Here is a 13,320-nt window from a genome sequence, read left to right as displayed (position 1 = left end):
GTATTCCTGAGACCCCGGCCTGGATATATGCCCAAGGTTCCTACCACTCCCCTCCGGGACCTGGTGGTGAACCTGCAAGCGCTGCCTCTGGAGGAGGCAGACCCAGCCTTGGCACTGCTCTGTCCGGTACGTGCTCTCCGCACCTATGTCGACAGAACGCAGTGTTTCAGGACCTCAGACCAGCTCTTTGTCTGTCATGGAGGGAGCCAGAAGGGAAGGGCTCTCTCAAAGCAACGGCTGTCCCACTGGATAGTGGATGCCATTGCTTTGTCTTACCAGCAGCAAGGCCTTCCGTGCCCCCTTGGTGTGACGGCCCATTCCACTCGGAGTGCAGCCTCCTCTTGGGCTTTAGCGCACGGCGCCTCGCTAACAGACATCTGCAGAGCTGCAGGCTGGGCGACACCCAACACCTTCGCCAGATTCTATAATCTGCGGATTGAGCCGGTATCCTCTCACGTACTCGTTTCGGCCAGTTCTGGATCCGCTCAGGTGTCTTCGCTTGCTCGCCACTCCACTCCCCGGACTGGATAAGTGCGATATTTCCTCAGTTCTTTCATTGAAGTCTTGAGTCCTCCAGCACCGACGATGCGGGCACCACTGCTGTTGCTCTGGATGCTGGCTAGGTGCCTCCATGCGCACGGTTCCCCATGGTAACCGTCTCATGTGTATTATCCACTGTAAGCCTCTCTGAGCATGTGTCTTCCCTTGGCAAGCCATCTGCCACCCCTGGAGTTGAAATTAGTAGCCACCTGCGGTTGGTACTCCAGTGTTCCATATGTGTTCCTATGTGGCCATATGTGTATTCATAAGTCCTCCCTTCGGTAGGCAGCTGGTAGCATGTCCCTTCCGGGATATGTTTCCCAGTGTACCTTGGTAATCCTGTGTCAAAGTCGGATCCCCAAAAAAAAAAAAAAAAAAAGAGGTAAGGCTCGGGGGTCCAGACTTTCGCAGGGCACTGGAAGACAGCTTGAAGATGGCGTGATGGCACAGACCCCCAATCTCCGTCACTTCTGACGTAACTCGAAGTGACTACGAAAGGGAACGTCTCGGTTACGTATGTAACCCTCGTTCCCTGAGTAGGGAACGGAGACGTTACGTCTCCCTGCCACTTCTGCTGTATCGCTGGGTAGACGCCGAGTTCAGTCTTGGCTCCTCAGCGAAGACATACTGCGGTTGCGTTCACTTCCTCCTTTTATACTCACGGAGTAGGGCGGAGTACGCTATGCAAATTCCGCAGCCCCAAGGCATTGCATGCCATTGGCTCGTGTTTAAATACTCGAAGAGGATTGGCTTTCTATGCGAAACCCCCAATCTCCAATCTCCGTCACTTCTGACGTAACGTCTCCGTTCCCTACTCAGGGAACGAGGGTTACATACGTAACCGAGACGTTTCTTAATGAGCGGTTTTATTACAGCCAGCTTATATGTTTTTGGGACATGACCTAAAGATAAAGACGAGTTAATAATATTGAGGAGAGGCTCTTCCACTACAGGTAATAGTTCTTTCAGTAGATCACACCACAGTTGTGGGGAACTTAGGCACATACCCCAGTCTAGGTGTAGAAAATAGGGATGTGTCCAAAGCCTAAAGGCCTGTTCACACCGGGACGAATTTCGTGCGCGTTATTCGCCGACGTTTAACGCCTCGTGACTAAACAAAGGGCGCCAATGTGAGTGTGCACACCGGCGCGTAAAACGCCACTCGTAAAAGCGTCATTTTTTTAAATACGCCTCGGGTTCGTTTCTTTAGTGTGACGTGTTGCGTCAAAAACTATCCGACCAATGAGATTGGCGCTTTTGCTCACGTGTTTGGAGCTTCTGAAATTGCAGTAAAACATAACTTGGGGGTGCTTAAACACAAGACTGTCTTGCCGAGCACACATATGCTACGGCGAAGAAGATATACGCCAAGTACCGTCACCGTCTGCACAGCAACGAAGAAATAAGATGAGGAAGATGAATGTAGAGCTGCTGTTCTCGTTGGTGCTAGAACATAAAGAACGATATGACAAACGCCACAGGGACTACAAAAATCTTGATAAAAGAAAACTGAAATGGAGTGGCATTGCAGAGCAAATTGGCGCCATCTAATGTCAGGGAATGAACTTGCATGTTCACTCGTCTCATCGTCAGCGAAAATCGCTTAGGTGTGAACACAAAAAAATGTGTTGAAAAACGCTGACGAATAACGCGCACTGATAATCCGAATTCGGAAGAGATTCGATGTCAGACAATGAGAACAACAGAATAATAATGATAATTTTTTTAAAATCTGAAAACGATTAATGTTTTCTATGACGCCCCTAAAGGGATATCACTTATTATGTAAAGAGCTGAGGAACGCAAGATTTTAATAAAGTATTAACAGATAAAACAGAACAAAGGAACAAAACCACGAGGAACAAAAGCAACCATTACATATACAACAACTGACAAAGTAACAAGTTAAACACAAGGGCTATAAATACACAGGGACAAACAAGCTAAACAAGATAACAAGGGGGTGGGGCTAGTTTGAAATACCTGGAGAGATAAACAGAAATAACAAATAGTCCACACAAGACAGGAATCGTGACATTACATGAAGATAGTAAGGAAAGATAACTGACAGGACGATGTCTGAGGATTTGGTGCTCAACAGATCCTGACCGTCATTGACAAATATCTTATCTTGTAAAATGTGTGGTAAATACCGCCACGCCCTATACACATGAAAGTGAAAGTGATAAGTGAGTTCACATTTAAAAGCAATTTAAATAGCCTGCATGTTAATAGCAGCTCCTAGCCTGGCTAACGCCAGACCACATATCATTGAGAATGAGACGTGATCTGGATACCACATGTTAATTTTCTCGTATTTGAGGCGTGGTTTACGAATGCACAGAGCCGTATTATTGGGTGCTACGAATGTCTATCAAATGCGCCTTTACGTAACTTATAGCCAATCGGTTCAATTATACCAGATGACGTTTGTAGAGCGACAGAAAATTAGACGAGGAAGAAGATGATGGGTCAGAGATTTAGGAGCTTTATGTATACACAAAGGTTGTATCAAAAGGTAACTTAACGTCCACTGCCAAGATGGATCCATAAATATAAACAAAGTAACTGCTTCGGTGTGTCGCATGTAAGTCGTCATTGTCTTGTTGCTCCCTCCCCGTTCTGTGATTGGTTCCCTGTCTCAGGTGAAAGTTTGGTTCATGGTGTCCAGGCTGCCTAGCAGCGTAAATAAAATCACACTGCAGCAAGGCAGCATGGGGAAACCCAGGCTAAGTAGCTCCCTGATATCCGCAAATATACAATATAATTACCCAACTATAGAATTGCGAGAGAACGCAAAAACATTGAAATATATTTTTTCCTCCTTAGAGGCTCTGTAGAATGCGTAATTTCCTTTCCGAACATAGTATTTGGATTCATGCACATCACATTTTCTAATAGAAAAGTTTTCACCATGCCAGGTGCAAACTCCAAACACAAAGGGGTAAATGACAGGGTCTGAAGGTCTCCTAGGCCCTCTCGAATGGCACACTTCATATGCACTTTCGGTATTCTGGACTTACAAATGTCTCCGTTAAGTCCATGAGACCGTAGGGTGTCCCATATGTCATTTTAAGTTTCAGAGGAGTGCTCGCAAGCATGTAACCTTGATCATGTTTCCCTCTGGGGAAAACCTCTTGGTCCTGAGCCACCACTGCAAAGATCTCATGTATAGCAGGCCAAAAGGTATCACATTGGATGTAGCTGCCATCAGACCTAACAGTCTTTAAAACTGTTTGACAGTGGCCTAGCTTTGTTTATGTCCGTAAGGATCGATTCAGCAGGTGACATGAGCCACAATCAATCAATCATTGATATAGGTCAGAGCGCAAATGCCCTGGAGTCGCAACGGAGCCAGACCTGCATCCACGCTTTCTGTGAGGTTACAGGTGACAAGGCTAGACAGAAAAGAAAAACTCTGTACTGGTAAGCTTTGCCCCCAAAAAGCGCACTTGAGGAACTTCCTGTGTTAAGAGTGGGGTGTATCATTACAAACCAGTTGGATCTGATTTGAGTCCCAATTCCTTTTTTTAAGTTAACATCTTGAACTTGAATGTTTTCAACATGCGATTCAGCTGACACAGATCTAGAATTGTACGTTACCCCCCCCATTCTTTGTCGGAGTGATAAAGTACCAGCTGTAGAACTCAGACTCTCCCCCGGGAGGAGGAACAAATTCTTTGGGCACCTTCCCCAAAATAGCTATGACTTCTTGTTCCATTACCAGAGCCTACCTGGGACCTACCACTGTGGGCAGGATCCTGTTGAACCGACACGGATGAGAACCAAATGAAATTCTATAGCCTCTTTCTATAGTTTGCAGGACGCACTGTCTTTGAGAAGTCAGCTTGGCACCCTGAAGTCCAAGACTGGCAGGGGACAACTTACCTGGCTTCTCTAAAGCCCTCCTCGGAGGGGGCAAGTCTCCCAGAGCCGCAACATCTTCAGGAGGACACTGAGACCCTGAACTCACTGGAAACTGCTGTGCCCCGGAATGACCAGAGTTGGTGGGGTTGGGAGAACAGTCCTCTGAGGGCAGGAAAAGCAGGCACCGTATGATGAATATTGATGAATACCACTTCACCCCACACACCACTTGTGTCAGGACCTCTTAGCCAAAGCCTTTTTGGTAAATAATGACGATATGCTCTACCCCTCGAAGGCTTCATGTGAGAGTGATGCATTGACCCCCTTTTTTGGGGGGATGGCAGGTTTGTGGCTATGGAGGCGACACTCTGTTTCTGCTGCATCTTCTACGAGAAGCTCTTAGATGTCAGGGACCCAGCAGCCCCTGAGACCTGAGCTTGGCAAGGGAGAAACCTCTAGAATGCCACCGCTTGCTTCTTTGCCTCCTGAAACCTCTTGAAGACTAAAGTGACTGCATCACCAAGAAGGCCCAGATAGATTTAACCAAAAATGCCTCTCCGTGGCCACCAGGGCTGCTAAAGATCGACTGATGACTCTGGCTGTTTTCTTGGTGTCCCGGCGAGACAAATCTGTTGCCCAGCGCTGTACTTTAAAGGGATACTCCACTTTTTTTTTTTTTTTTTGGAAATAGGCTCATTTTACAACTCCCCCAGAGTTAAACAGTTGGGTTTTACCATTTTCGAAACCATTCAGCTGATTTTCTGATATTTAGAAGAATATCAGCAACCAGACAGTTTCTGGTCCCATTGACTTCCATAGTAGGAAAATGGAAGTCAATGGGACCAGAAACTGTCTGGTTACTGATATTCTTCAAAATATCAGAAAATCGGCTGAATGGATTTGAAAACATTAAAACTAAACTGTTTAACTCTGGGGGAGTTGTAATTTGACCCTATTTCCAAAAAAAGTGGAGTATCCCTTTTATAGCGTCCAAGTCTCTAAGCAGATCAGCCTGATATGCTTGCAAGATGGACATAGTATCAAGACATGCACCAGCCTGACCTGCATAGTCTTTACTCACCAAGGCCAATGAAATTCTGCATTTCTTTTATACTTCTATATTTTAGATCATGTTGGTTTGAAATCATGTGAAGGTAGGTAAAAAAGGACTGAATTTTTATTTTGGGGGGAACTTTGAAGTCCAAAGTATACTTTGCTGTTTACTCGTACTCTAATGTATGCTTACAGTACATGTGATGTAAATTTCGTCATCACCACTATACGTTTACTGTACTTGCTTTGCCTGATATTTTTAAACGTTTGCTCAACTCACACATATGTCATGAATTGTTTGCAATAATTAGTTGGTCCAAAAGGTGGCAACACAGTCTGGGACTTTGTTTTACGGTAAAAAAAGCAACAAAAGAAACAGAACAAAAACGAAAAACTACTAGAGATGCAACAACAATAGTAAGTGCTTTTTTGAGTGGGTTCAAAGATTCATGCAACTTTATTTTATAGGATGGAAAGACATTTTCATTGGTCACAAAAGTGCAGAGAAATGCAGACAATGGACAAGTACAGAACTTTCTAGTTCGCATAAGTTGAGCACTTGTGTTCACACAAGCTATCAAATGGAGTATACTTAGAAAGGCTATGCATTAAGTGTTACACATACGCTAAGTATTTGTGTCAAAAAGGAGTGTACTTTGAGCTTGAGTTAATGGGCAAATCTGTGTCTTCAGGCTTTCATCATCAGGCAATACAGCAAATCAAATACAGAGCATTTACGATTTATGCCCATGAATTTTGAGACCACATAATAAACTACTCCATAAACTTGTTTCTGGGAGCATTTCTTTCAAAATAGATGTTAGAAGGCAACAGAGCCATAAACCACCAAAGACATTAATTTCAGAATAAACGAGGGGAGTTTGTCTCTTGTAAACTTTCATTTTAACTTTGCTGTAAACTTTATTGGCCGGGTACCAACTGGCCTGCCAATTACGGCTCCTTTCTCTTGTTAATTTTATGTTGGGGTGATAAATTCTCAGCAGGGCTCAAGTCCTGACCTCAACCTTACCTACTTCATTCGTAAAGAAAACCCCATAAGTACACTCTGTTTGAGACAGCAGATTGTTGAAGGCATCGCAAAATATGTCACAGAGAACCAATTTGTTTATGTGGTCTTAAGTATTTTAATGGTGTAGATACACCCACACTATGCTTCTTTTTTGAATATGTAAGAAACAAGGAATTGTTGGCAACAAATAGATAGTTTCTAGCCTTCTAGTTTAGCTAAAATAAGCTGACTCACATCACTTAGTGTATGTAGCATAAGCTACAGCGTGTTTCTCCTCCATCCCTGGTGTCCACACAAAGGGCACAAAACTTGCTGATATGGTATCTGCTCTCCCGCCGAGCGGGACACTGACCTAGCTGTCTCATTCTGTCAATGCTAACAGAGTGATCGTCCCAGCTCGGCCATTTCTACGTTAGCATTCACTGTCTGAACAGCATCTTCAGTGAGATCACGCTGGGATGAGTTCACCAGGCCGTTGGGTTTGGTGTGCCAGCACGGTACTTCCCATGTTCAAGAGTAGACCTGACTCACCTCCAGCTCACTTGTGATTTAGCATATTGTTATTGTTAGCAGAAAAAAATGCATTTTTTAAACAACCCACATATAGGTGAACTAAAACATTTGCATTTCATGCAGAACATGCGTGTAATGTTAAATGGCTTGAACCTTTGCTCTAGTCTTGATGTCAAAACATGAACATTTGCACAATACATGGGCATGTTGAATAATGTAGGGTTTTGTCGACCTCATTAATGACTGTTACTCATAAAAAAATACACTATTTAACGCTAAAAGGGCAAAACCATAAAGAGAAATCAGAAAATTAATTTATTGTTATTTACCATTTTATTAGGACACAAATTAATACAATTTGGTGATTAAATATATATATATATATATATATATTGATATTAATGTTTGTATGTCACAGGATACATCGTGATTAATAATACAAATTAATTGTAAACAGAATGTTAGTTTGGCAATGCACATTACAACTTTTTAGCCAGTTTTTAAAAACATTTATTCCCTCATAATTTAAACTAAACATTCTGTATAAAATTGTTTAACACTATGTATAATACCTATGCTGTGTCCCAATTCGCTTACTTTTACTACGCCCTAAAAGTATGTAATCTTTTTGTGAGGAAAAAGTGCATACTTTTGAGTGTGTAGCAAAAGAGTAGGCAAGCTTTGGGACATACTATCAGGTCATCTTTAACGGACAGCTCTGTCGCGTGCTGCGTGCATCCTGTCACCATAAACTGCCCTGTCAATCATCATGTCACAGTTAAAATCCTCCATTCTATCTAATTTTGTTTCGGAGAGCACGTTCATCTGCCAGTTGTGGGTTTTTCATGCTCTCCTCATGTTTGCAATTTGAATATAATGATGCATTTAAAACGTAATGGCTAAATGTGTCTTTACAAAAGTTCACAGTGCTGCTGCAAATGCAATATAATGTGGACAACATTGAATAAATTCATTTTCGTTAGGTTAGATACTGATAATTAATCACTCAAAGCTCTTTATCTAAACCTCTCTACACAACCGCGGGGACTCGCGCGTCCTCCGTATCGACTACGTGTCTGTAGTTTTTTAACACTTTTTACTCGTGTTTGTAGTTCTAATCGAATCCTCGTCCAACGCGCAATGGTTTGTGGGCAATATCAGCCGTTAGAGTGTGCATCGATCTACACTTCGGATTCTGACCGGAAAAAGTAGACCATCCGGGTATCTTTGAAACACTCATTTCAACAAACTATGATTTGGGACGCACTAATTCTGTTTTCGAATACTATTTAGGACAGTATGCGCATTGGGACGCAGCACTACACTCACCTAAAGGATTATTAGGAACACCTGTTCAATTTCTCATTAATGCAATTATCTAATCAACCAATCACATGGCAGTTGCTTCAATGCATTTAGGCGTGTGGTCCTGGCCAAGACAATCTCCTGAACTCCAAACTGAATGTCAGAATGGGAAAGAAAGGTGATTTAAGCAATTTTGAGCGTGGCATGGTTGTTGGTGCCAGACGGGCCGGTCTGAGTATTTCACAATCTGCTCAGTTACTGGGATTTTCACACACAACCATTTCTAGGGTTTACAAAGAATGGTGTGAAAAGGGGAAAACATCCAGTATGTGGCAGTCCTGTGGGCGAAAATGCCTTGTTGATGCTAGAGGTCAGAGGAGAATGGGCCGACTGATTCAAGCTGATAGAAGAGCAACTTTGACTGAAATAACCACTCGTTACAACCGAGGTATGCAGCAAAGCATTTGTGAAGCCACAACACACACGGATGGGCTACAACAGCTGAAGACCCCACCGGGTACCACTCATCTCCACCATAAATAGGAAAAAGAGGCTACAATTTGCAAGAGTTCACCAAAATTGGACAGTTGAAGACTGGAAAAATGTTGCCTGGTCTGATTAGTCTCGATTTCTGTTGAGCCATTCAGATGGTAGAGTCAGAATTTGGCGTAAACAGAATGAGAACATGGATCCATCATGCCTTGTTACCACTGTACAGGCTGGTGGTGGTGGTGTAATTGTGTGGGGGATGTTTTCTTGGCACACTTTAGGCCCCTTAGTGCCAATTGGGCATCGTTTAAATGCCACGGCCTACCTGAGCATTGTTTCTGACCATGTCCATCCCTTTATGGCCACCATTTCCCCATCCTCTGATGGCTACTTCCAGCAGGATAATGCACCATGTCACAAAGCTCGAATCATTTCAAATTGGTTTCTTAAACATGACAATGAGTTCACTGTACTAAAATGGCCGCCACAGTCACCAGATCTCAACCCAATAGACCATTTCACAAGATGTAAACAACACTGGTCCAGAAACACTTCCTGTTTCAGTTTGTAACTGTTTTCTTTATTTCACATGTAAAGAAAACATCTTAAAGATGTTTGTTTAATATTTTGATTCAGTTTTAAATGTTCTGTTGGTTGTATTTTATCCCAGCTTTTATGTAGTGTTAAAAAACTGAAACAGGAAGTGCTTCTGGACCAGTGTTGTTTACATCTTGTGAAATGGTCTATAGAGCATCTTTGGGATGTGGTGGAACGGGAGCTTCGTGTCGTTGATGAGCATACCACTAATCTCCATCAACTGCAATAAGTCGATCCCCGAACGCCGTTCATACAGTTCAGAAGTTCGCTAAACTTCATACATTTCAGATCACTCAGCACGACGTTCATGGTTTGACTTGTCGAGACTGTTTTTCAAAGATGGCGCCGCCTGTATACACGAAGTGGACTGTCTTCATAAAGTATCTTCTTATTAAACGGTCTGTACTCTTACAAAGTTCTCAATGCTTCGTTTTGCATGTATGGACCCTCATTGTGTTACTGTGTTAGTGTGGGGCTATTTTGAGCCTTGTCAGCGATTTCTTTTAACTTTGTAAATGCCCCCATATACTAGTGTATACACTAAACAGTTTTTAGAGATAAAACTCTTTACATTCGATTATCATGAAAACAAATCTCAGAGAACGGTTGACTAGGTACCGATGTTTTATTAGACCAAAGGTTCTCCTTTGAAGAGTTCAAAAGAGGAGAAATTTGCTTGTTCATGATGAATTCACTCCCTGAAAGGATAAAAATATTTAATATGGAAGTATAATTTATTACATCAAATTGCATTATGGTGGTAACCATTTTGGATGCATAATGTGGAGGGACATCTTTTAAATCTTTGTCAATAATAAATGATCAACTTCAGTCTAAAAAAATAAACTGCAAGTGCTGTCTTCATATTCTAGATTGGATAGGCGTATTATAAACATATTCATGGAATACTATTGCGTTTAACGGCTGTTTTAACATGGCTTTCCATTAATAATGGCCTCTTTGAGACTTGAGGTATGTAATCCTGAACAAGTTGCTGAAGAAAACAACTAAATAAACACCTGGAGCCTGACATCTGATCTGTCTGAGAGCGAGACTTCACAGCTTTCATGTGTCCGTGAGGGCTGAGGTCTTCGAGAGATATCTCGCAATGTCCATCACTGCAGCAGTTTGTCTTCATCAATCATCTCGCTGTTTGTTGACCATAGCAACAGGATGCCACAGTTATTTTTATAGATCTTGTTATTGGGGTCTGCCCTCTCACAGTAGGAATTTCCTCAGCACAAGGCATCATGGGAAGTGTGCTTGTGACGTTTTTTCAGGGACCATCTTTGTTCTCTCTTGGCTTGAGTTTCCAGCAATTATCATGATAAAATAAGTAAGTCGTTGCGTTTCGAGAGTGTTAAATGGTCCTGTGATGCCCAGCAATGCTTCAGTGCACAACACGTTGATGATTGGGGCGTATCTGGTTGCTTTCTAATGAGCTGTCTTTAATTAGCAGCTTATGTTATCTGGCATTGGGTGTTGCTAGCAAACAGATGAATGGAGCTCACATTAGTGTTTTCTCGTCTGGAGACGCAGCTGAAGTTTAAGAGTCAAGGTCACGCAGACCCCTCGCCTTCATCTGTCAGCTCCTTTTGATCTGCAGACGCTTTCCTCCGTCTTTCTGCACGCTCTGCCTTTAACGTGGGGTCAGAGGTCACCGTGGGGCAAGGCCACAGGATCATAGCCTCTGCCAAAAACCTCCTTTTCCTCTTCTAGCTTTCCTTTCTTTGTTTGTTTCTAATATAACCCAGTGAAGTATTTGTTTTTTTTAGATTCCTTTTATCAGATACACATGTCAATATACACGCTCGGCCCCTCGCTCTAATCGGCAGCCCCTCAGTTGCCATGTTGAATTAATGTTTTGAACAGAAATGCAATAATGTCAAGACCTTCACGGTGGGGGTTTCAATTTGTCATATCATAAACAGGTGCTAAACAGAAGGATTAGTGGTGTTGCGATCCACGGTCTTCCCTCAGATCCTGTTATCTGGGTATTGGATCCCTGACGCGTTCTGTCAGATTGAACAACGGGGCCCTTGTGCTGGCCACGGGCGTCAGCAGGGCCCCAGACTTGGTCATAGGTCATTGATCAGTGTGACAAGAAACTCTGTCTGGTTCTGTTTAGAGGGAGGCTGCCTGCAACCGGCCTTAGATTAGAAATGAAGAAAGGTCAAAACAAGAAGGAGTATTATAACTGACTTTTATAGTACAGGAATGGACAGGCAGTCAGATGCTTTGGAAAGGACTAGTGTACTGCTTATTAATGCATACTGCAAACTAGATTCTACCATTTTTTAAATAAATATTTAGGAGCTCCCCACTTCGTGCCAATTGTATGCCATAGTATTATTAACACTAAATTCTAACAAGAAAAAAAGTGTTCATCAAATACCCGTATGATACTGTATACTTATTTAGTCTGGGTGAAGAAAAGTGTTTGGAATCTGACTATCAGGGTGGTGTACTGTTTTTTTTTCTTTGCATGATTGTGTTTATGGGGTGCAATATAACATGTATTAGTGGTTTTTCTTTTTTTTAAAAGTCTAATTTTTCATAAATTTCACCTTTATTGTCAGCCGCGTTCTCCTCTGTCCTCTGAACGAGCGGTTGACTTCCTGATTCTATGAAACCACTCCCCCAGAAACAGGCAGTGGGCTCAGATTGGTTAGTTTGGGCCGGTGTGTTGTGATTGGCTAAACTGAGTAGTGCACGTTGTCCGGATACTTCACGCCTTATGTGTTCCTGCCAAATGTAAATAATGGTGTCGATACGGCAGTATCAGTATGAGCCAGAATCAGACCCAGAAAGCGGCGATGAAGAGAGTCAAGCAGAACCTCACCACACACGGCTCTTACAAAACGTTTCTGGATGGTAATTTGCCTATATTTTTTTTAACTTTATACACGTTTGTTTTACACAATAGCATCGAACTGACTGGCTACTATATACACAAACAGCGTTGGCACTGGTTTATGTTCTTGATCAAATCGAAAAATAACGTCATAAAGTATGAAATAATATAAATATGAAACATATAAATTCAGGTCCAAAATGTTTGTACGCGTCTGTCGTAGACACGAAATAGCATAAACTAAGTGGCTATAAAGCCAGCGCTGACATTTGATAAAACTAAAACATTAGGTCTGAAAATGCATGCAAATACATTTAAAATGATGAAGTCTTAGCCTACTTACAGGTTGTGGCCCGACAACGGCTGCCTCTGGTTTTAAAATTGGATCTGCTTCATGTTTTAGTAACAGTTTCTTGTTGAATCCGGTGTTGAATTCGTGGAGATTCTGGAAGCTGTCTTCCGTAAAATGCGCAGCACAGAGAGCTAAATTACGATCGTCATTTTCAGGAACATAATCAAACATAAATTGTATCCATTATTGACGAAGTACAGCGTCCGTGGGAAGCCCGAACACAGAAGACCTGACAGCTGGATGAACACAACACACTCGACGAGCCGCAAAAAAATGGCCATGCCCTTTTTTGCATATTCCGGAGGGAGGGGTTGATGTAAATGTGTGGGTTAGTGACGTCTAAAACCCAGCTGTAGTCCCAATCGAGTCGTTTTTGTAGGCAATTAAACTTCCTGATTTTTAAAAGACGATATCTCTGCTTACATTGAACTTTCAGCGCTGCAACTTTGCAGATATTGTTCATGCACCAACAGCAACATTACACACTATTTAAAATGGAAAAAAGTGAAATCGCAATCAACCACCCCTTTAATGTGCAATTATAAACATTTAAATAGAAGTATGCTGCATTGTTGACATGAATTGAGCGAGCGGTGTCCAGTTTTTCAGAAGTAGGAGACTGCGAGTACCTGTGAACTTTCTTTAAAAAGGCTGAGATAAGCTATCTACAAGGAAAATGTAATAAAGAAAAAATAGCAAGCATATTTACAAGCAAGAATT

At 42.3% G+C, this 13,320-nt stretch overlaps 1 protein-coding gene across 1 annotated transcript in view; it reads left to right on the top strand.

Annotated features, from left to right (window-relative positions):
• LOC120468187 (uncharacterized) overlaps positions 1-13,320 on the top strand; it is a 147,690-nt gene that overhangs the window by 67,897 nt on the left and 66,473 nt on the right. The gene's annotated exons all lie outside the window — the stretch shown is intronic.

The sequence above is a fragment of the Pimephales promelas genome, chromosome 25 (assembly GCF_988280905.1).
Source record: "Pimephales promelas chromosome 25, fPimPro1.hap1.1, whole genome shotgun sequence".
Classification (NCBI taxonomy): Eukaryota; Metazoa; Chordata; class Actinopteri; order Cypriniformes; family Leuciscidae; genus Pimephales; species Pimephales promelas.
The sequence above is the reverse complement of the archived record's forward strand: the minus strand, read 5'-3'. Positions and strand labels throughout refer to the sequence as shown.